The sequence below is a fragment of the Mirounga leonina genome, unplaced genomic scaffold (assembly GCF_011800145.1).
Source record: "Mirounga leonina isolate KUSES-001 unplaced genomic scaffold, KU_Mleo_1.0 Mir_152, whole genome shotgun sequence".
Taxonomy (NCBI): Eukaryota; Metazoa; Chordata; class Mammalia; order Carnivora; family Phocidae; genus Mirounga; species Mirounga leonina.
This window is the reverse complement of record NW_023270380.1, coordinates 5,221,109-5,228,463: the sequence shown is the minus strand read 5'-3', so window position 1 is coordinate 5,228,463 and position 7,355 is coordinate 5,221,109. Positions and strand designations below refer to the sequence as shown.

Genomic DNA, 7,355 nt, shown 5'->3' with positions numbered 1-7,355 from the left:
TTTATTTATTTATTTATTTATTTATTTATTTATTTATTTATTTATTTTAATGTATTTATTTGACAGAAAGAGAGAGAGAACAAGCAGGGGGAGCAGCAGAGGGAGAGGGAGAAGCAGACTCCCCGCGGAGCAGGGAGCCCGATGTGGGGCTCGATCCCAGGACCCTGGGATCATGTCCTGAGCTGAAGGCAGACGCTTAATGACTGAGCCACCCACGCGTCCATAGGAGCTGGCTTTTAATGAGCAATTACCATGTGCAGGGCATCTCCTGCAACGCTCGCCCGCATTAGTTTGCCTAACTTCCTGAATGACTCCATGGGGAGGCGCTCCGCCCCTTCTAAGTTCCACCTGTCTATGGGAAGGGAAACTGAGGTCCTCCTGCCACCTCACACGGCGGGGTGAGCGTGGGGGGCTGCGTCTCGGCCAGGCTGGAGTCCATGATCCTCAGCACCCTCTCCGCCCGGTTCCCCACCCGACACCCTGCTGCTGCACATCCACACCTGACAGTTCCTCTCTGGAGACCAGGAAGAATTGCCTTGTCCTGCAGTGTTACTGGAGGCCGTAAGAAAAATGTGACAGAAAATTTTGGAAAAACCCCGCAAAGTGGAACAAGGTCTCAAGGTGAGGCTGGGGCTCCAGAAAGCAAGCATCACTTCCCAAAACATCTTATCTAGGGTTCGCCCCAGGTGGCCCAGCTTATCAGGAGCGGCCCCAGGGCCTTGGTTTCCTCCGAAGCATTCATCTTATCTCCTCACATAACATACTGGGCCCTGATAATGCCGTCCCCCATGATGTGCCCAATGTGGGAAACACACTCATTCAATAACCCTTTACTGAGTGCCAGGCACTGTGCTGAGAGCCAAGAGCTGGGAGACAAAGAAGGTGGATCCTGCCCCCAGGGCACAGCCTGCCAGAAGAGACAGACCTGTCAACCAGACAGCACCAGCCCACCGGCAATGCGGCCAGTCTGGCTTCCAGAAAGCACACTGGATCCACAGAGCGAGGCATCATCAGCTCTTCCCAAGGGCTGCAGGGGACGGTCGCCTGGAGCGGACAGAGAGGGCTAGGTACTGGTTCCCGACCTCAAAGAATTTATAACCCAGGTGAGGAGCACAATCAAGGACTGGAAACATTAGAAGCCATCCCAGAAAAGAGAATGACACGTCAGGCAGTGTGGCCTCTACGTAAGGGTGGGGAGAGGCGGTGAAGGATGGGATGATTTATAAGCCAGCAGAAATCGCTGCTTCCTGCTGCTGACATGCATACAACCATGTCCCCTGACCTTTCCACGAGCCTCCGTCCTTGTCCTTAAACGATGCTCCGCTCACAAGCTCACCAGCTCTCATGAGCCTGGAGGCCGCTTTCCCCTTCCCTCCTGGACCTCTCAGCTCCCGCTTGTCCAAGCTGAATTTCTCAGCCTCCTCTGGATCTCACCTCATCCTCGGTGCATTCAGGTCCCCCCTCCCCAGGATTTCAGACCCTTCTACTTCTGAGGTTTGCCTAAAGCCCCCCATCTCCTCTACTTCCTGCAGCCTGGGGGGGAGAAAGATACTCTAATCCATGCTTGGTGATGGGGACGGCCAATAGTAGGCTTCGTGTCACCCGCAGCTCGCTCTCTCCGTCTGCTAGAACTGGTCATTGATTACGGCTTCCTTTGAATGCACTTGTTTGTACCTGGTGGAGAGTTCCTTGGTGTGCTCGCCAGCGTGTCTTAGCACTGTTGTTTCAGAGAAAGCAGTCGCCTTTGTGTGTGTCTCTTACAAATACATGAGCCGCACGCGCGGTCCATCTCCTCCCCTCCAGCACGGAGCTAGGATGATTGAAACGCGACATTTTAAACCCAAAAGCAAATTACAGCCAGGAATCAGTGTGAAATTACTCTCCTCGGCTCAGAGTGCCTTTTTAAAAGTCAGGCAGCAGTGGCCAGGATGAAAGTTGGCCTGTCAGACAAGCCCATTCAAGCTTGCAATTCCTCTGTCATTTGCCCGACAGGCTTGTGATAAAGAGCAAGGATAAAAAAAAAAAATCGGCCAAAAATAGTGCCACTGAGAACCCTACACTGGGGCCGACCCGGGAGCCAAGGCCGTCGCGGCCCTGCCCTCTCCGATAGGCCGGCCACGGCATGGACTTGTTCTGACAGAGATGACTCATGACCTCAGATTTCAGCCCCAGAGATGCTGGAGAGGAAGCGCTGCGAGACCCTGCATTTGTGAAACCCTGAAGAAAAGGAAGGGAGAACAAAGTTTACATTGAAAACCTTGACTTTCCAAACAGCATGTTGAGACAGCCCCACAGCAGACAGGTTTACTGCAGGCCTGGAACTCGCCCTGGGCTGCTGCAGGCCGGGAGATTCATCTAGAAAGAATATAACGAGCCTCCTTCTCCCTGGTGCCCTGGTTACTCCCCTTTGTACCCTTTCTGGGCCTTTAGTTCCCCCAGGGTGGTGCCCTAGGGGCCCAGACGAGGGAGGGCCCCCTCGGCAGCCCAGAGCGAGAGGGGCCCAGGAGAAAATGAAGGCAACTCTGTCATCTGGTAAGCTATGGGAGAGGCCACCACAGCCTGGTAGCAAGCGCTCTGGATGACAGGAGACAGGCAGATCCTCCCTGCTCTGTTGCCAGTTCTCGGGGGGAGGTGAGCAGCTGACTGCCAGGGCTTCAGGCCTGCTCCCCAGGCTGAGGCGGAGGCCTCCAGACACCCCACCTGCCAGGTGACATGTGGGGGTTGTCGCCCTCGAAGGTAAGATGTCATGCCTGTCTTCATTCCTTTGATCTCCCCTAACCTCCCTGGGGTAGGCATCATTCGCTCCAGTGTATAGAGGAGACCACAGAGTCTCAGAAAGGTAAGCTAATGCACCACAGTTCCCATGGCTAGGAAGTGGTAGATCCAGGAGTCAGATCCAAGGGTTTGGGATCTAAGTCCAGCGGCTTCCATCGAAGGAATTCTCCCAGCCTGCTTCAGAGGTGGTGGCACCCGGGCACATGGGGAATGTCGTGAGGTCCCTTACCTTTGGTGCGGAGCTTCTCCAGGTGGAGATTTCTGTCCCCATCCTTCTCATCTTTCTGTCCCACCACCCATTTGTCATGAGAAACAATCGCATCATGAACCAGATGTTAAAGGAGCCGCAGATTATCTGACAACCGTAAAGCCCGACATGGGTTTTGTTTATCAAGGCCCCAAACAAAACCGCTGGAAGGGCTGCAAGGACCCCAACATGGTGACCATCTCACGGTCAAGTCCTTCAGAGCCATCTACTGCTCCGTAGGCCCCACCCCCAGTACTAATCGGTGGTACTGCTGCCGTGGTCATTGCGACCCCCAGCCCTGACAAGTGTTCGGTGCTTCCGGTCACTGGCAAATCAGACAGTTCACCCGGGCCAGCTGTCCCTGCTCCTGCCGGCTGTCACTCACAGCCTCCTGCAGGCAGAGCCTTCCCTGGGGACATTTCCCCGGGGACCCTCTTCTTTGGCATCCTTAAAAGCTGTCACACTGTCCCAGTTGTTTTTCAAGGAGGAGGTCCCCGGGGTTTCATTGAGGCAGACTTGAACCTGACCCCACCACGTTGATGTATTCATGTCTACCTCCCCTTGGGAAAGGGGTGCCAAGCCCCGGGTGCCCGTGGCTGGATGCTGGCAGCCTCCCAGCCTTGGCAGCTCATCCATCACCTGTTGTCTCCTACCCAGAACATGAGTTTGGACACGCAGGGATTGCAGTGGTTCCTGCAAAGGCAACCTCCTCTAGCGGAACCTGGGACTTCTGGGCAGACCGGCTTCACGCCCCACAGGGCAGTCTGTCAGCGGAGCCGTTAGGGCCGGGCACATAGGTAATGCGGTACGTAGGGTCGCTGAGGGAGGCCATCACTCAGCACGTGATTCTGAACTTGGCATCTGCCAAGAGCTTTTCAGCCATTTCTGCTAGCTATTACTCCTAAGCATCCTCAGGAGGTGGGCGGGAGCTGTTGTCCTCTTTTTGAGAATAAGGAAATGGGGAGAGAAATATCTCCAGGGACACATCCACAGAGTGAGAAGGGGTCAGAGCCCTTGGTAGTGAAGCGTGACCTTAGTCACCATCCTCTTTCAGCCCTGGTCCCGCATGCATCCAGCAAGCTCACTGGGGAGGGCGATTCTGGAGCATGGCTTTCATCCAGGAATCGTCTAAAACATTAACTTGCTAGGGGCCGAGTCGAGGTCTGGGTCGCTGTCACGTGGCTCGGAAGGGGCAGGCTCAGAGGGGTAAGTGATCTGCAGTAAATCACAGAGTGACAAGCACCTGCTCAGTGCAGAAAAGAAGGCTTACTCCCCAGCCACGCCCCAGGCCAGCTCTGAAGCAAGATATATTTTTAAACACAAGCCTCGTAGAGAAAATGTTCCCTAGCTTGTCCCCATAGCCTACTAATGGGGCAGCTGTTGGCAACCAGTACCATCAGCCCGTGCTAAGGGCTGTGCTCTCAATTTTTAGTTCTATTCTTGTCCCCTGGCATACGATAGGGGTTGCTGTCCCAGGAGACTGCAGGCTACTGATGAAAAAGAAGGTTTCAGTAGGTTCTCGCCTGCTCTCAATTTCAAGACTCTCTGATTTCGTTCAGACGTGGGGCCTGTGGGCCTGTGCTCATTTACTGAGCTGGAAACTTTTATTTTTTTTTCTTCTTCACACTGACGCCATGGAAACTGCCCGATGCTTCCCAGAAGGCTGGGGTCCCCCTGCTTCGCCCCGGGCTGAGAAGGGCTGAAGTCTGAGAAGGTCAGCTGCCTCTCCGATGTCTGGGAATCTGGTTTCCCAGCGGCTTGGCTAGCAGGTGCCTCACACCCACCCCTCCTTCGCAAGTGAAAAGAACCACTCGGGGTCAGTTTTGCTGCTTCTTCTTGCTCTGATCAGGGTCCGTTTCTCAGCTAGAGCAAAGAAAGACACCTTACAAGTCCTAATTAGAATGAGTCTTGTTCTAATTTATTCAGGGTATCCTCCTACATCGTGCTGCTGGTGCATCCCTGTGTGTTAGTGGTGTTGCTGTGGTCCGTGTCATTGTTTTAAAGAAGCTTCTGACCAGGGCTGGAGGAGACGCTCTTTGTCTGCTTCTGGGCCCTGTGGTCCTGGCCCTCGCCAAGGGAACCGTTCTCGCACTGCTGTGTTTGAGTTATGTAATATAAACAGCTCCAAGGAGATGGGCTCCTCCACTTTTGTGTTTAGACTCAGCCTTCACTTGCCCTCTGCAGAGCTCGTCACTTGGGTGGTTTCCTCTCGCCTGCTGCTGGGGAACAAAACAGCCTGCCCTTGACCCTTCTCCAAGACCAGCCCTTTCCTCCCATGACCCAGCAAGGAGAACGAGACGCTGCTCGTGCATGTCCTCAAAGGCTCGGCATGGGCCAAGGGCACAGGGGGGCGTCCAAGCCCAGCAGAGACGAATCAGACTTTCTCTGTGGCTTCTTCTCTGATAAGGGGTTTCTCCACGCCAGGAGTACACCTAGAACATTTCAAACATAATTCCACTTCGCCCATAGGCTAATCCATAGATTCATACCCGACTTTTCAGGAACACGACTGATGTATAAAAACACATGTGTGTACAGCTAAGAAGGAAAGTCAAAAGGTATGATAGAAGTCAGCTCCATGTTACTTCACCAGTCACATCGGCTGAAATCAAATATTTTCAAAGCGTTCCATTGCTAATTAGACCAAGTTCATGGTTTATCCCCCTGATGTGCCACACAACAGGAAAACGCCGTGCATCTTCTCCCTGAGTTTGGCTTAGCATGAGGGTGTTCAAGGCACAGTTGGATTAGAATGCATTTTTAGTAACAGGTTCTTGAAACAACTCTCCAAGGGTTGAGTCACTTATTTCTTTATTTATACAGTTGTCTTAATGCAGATCACAAATATTTTCGGAAAAGTTATTGACTCTCAAATTTCTTATGGCAAGATTCCATCTCTCTCTCTAATCACCCCTGACACTCATTGCTTGCCACCTACTGGGGTCACCAATCTCGAGGTGAGAAGGATGTTTGTTCTTGTCATCTCTTCAGTCCTGTGGGCTTGGGAAGGCAGGACCAGAAAAAACGGAAGGCCCAGAGGTTCGGAGAATCGAGTCCCTAGGGTATCAGGGTCTGGAGGAGGGAGATAGCGGGTGTGACCTTGAATACAGCAAGAAGGGACTGTGCCAGCCACACTTCTCTTCCCACTGGATTCCCAGAAAACTAGGAGAGAAAGGAAGAGAGGGAGGAAAGAAGGAAGGAAGAAGAGGGAAAGAAGGAAGGGTAGGAGGGAGGGAGGGAGAAAGAAAAGGAATTTATAGCAATGAGAGGGAGCAAAAATGCAATTGGAGCTTTTGGTGTTAAGAAATATTTTAAGGTCTACCAGCTGAAGCCCAGCCGGCGTCTCTGACAAAGCCATACAGCATTCCCGTGTGCCTTCAAGGCTTCCAGAATCTCCCTGCATTTGTCCAGCAGCAGCAGCTTCTAGCCCTTGTATCCCCTCTAATTTGCGAAGCCCCAGCCCTTACCCTCCCATCTCCCTCTACGTTTCTCTCCTTCAAGGTCAAATCCCAGCGCACCTCAACATTTCAGTGCTTTCCAGGGTGGTGAGAGCCCCAGCTTGCGGAGCCCTCCCCGGGGGGCGCTGGGGAGGGGGTTGTGAGCGGCGGAGGGGCTGGAGGAAATCTGCTGGGGCCTTGACTTTCTCACACATGTTTCAGATGTGCGGGGTGTGATTGTAAACAGCGTCTTCATCACTGCCAGGCTGGCCTCCCCGCCCGAGTCCTGTTCCCAACACCCTAGGGGTTCCAGTAATAGGGCGTAAAGCAAACAAAGAAAAACAGTAATCTGGTGTTCCAATTGCATTTTTTGTTTTTAGAAAATGTTAATGATAGGTTATTTGATTACCCTAGGTTTGGCTCTGCTTGCTCTTTATTAAGCACATCTGGTATTTAGTGACAATATAAGTAGCAGGAGTTTTTCTGGCGCTTGAGAATAAGCTCATCCAATGTTGCCATGCAGTTTGGAAACTCGTCAGAGAGGCCAGCCAAACTTGTGGAGATACAAGACTTTTTCTGTAGGCTGGGCAGGTGGCCAGGACAGCTAAAAAATGTGAATTGGCTAAGAATTGCTGCCACGCAAACACTTCTGGAAATTTCTGTGCTTGGGCCTGCCAAATCCATTATGCACAACATGAATTACAAGAGTTTCTATCTCTCCCAGCAGTTGCGTTTTGAGTGAAATTCTCCTGCGCGCTTTATGAAACATACACACACACAACCAAAATGAGAAAAACACCACAAAAATCCACTACTGTGTTTTTTTCTTTTCTTTTTTTTTTTTTTTGTCTCTTTCCATTTGGGTTGCCAAGTGCACTTTTCCTGAATTAGGAGAA

The 7,355-nt window shown here is 52.2% G+C and overlaps 1 long non-coding RNA gene across 1 annotated transcript in view; it reads right to left on the bottom strand.

Moving 5' to 3' along the window:
• LOC118012921 overlaps nucleotides 1-6,147 on the bottom strand; it is a 6,938-nt gene extending 791 nt beyond the window's left edge. The window contains exons 1-2 of the long non-coding RNA XR_004679863.1: nucleotides 3,005-6,147; nucleotides 1,675-1,810 (exon numbers count right to left, since the gene is read on the bottom strand). This is a non-coding gene — a long non-coding RNA (uncharacterized LOC118012921). The remainder of the gene's footprint in view (nucleotides 1-1,674; nucleotides 1,811-3,004) is intronic.
• Nucleotides 6,148-7,355: the final 1,208 nt, after the last annotated feature.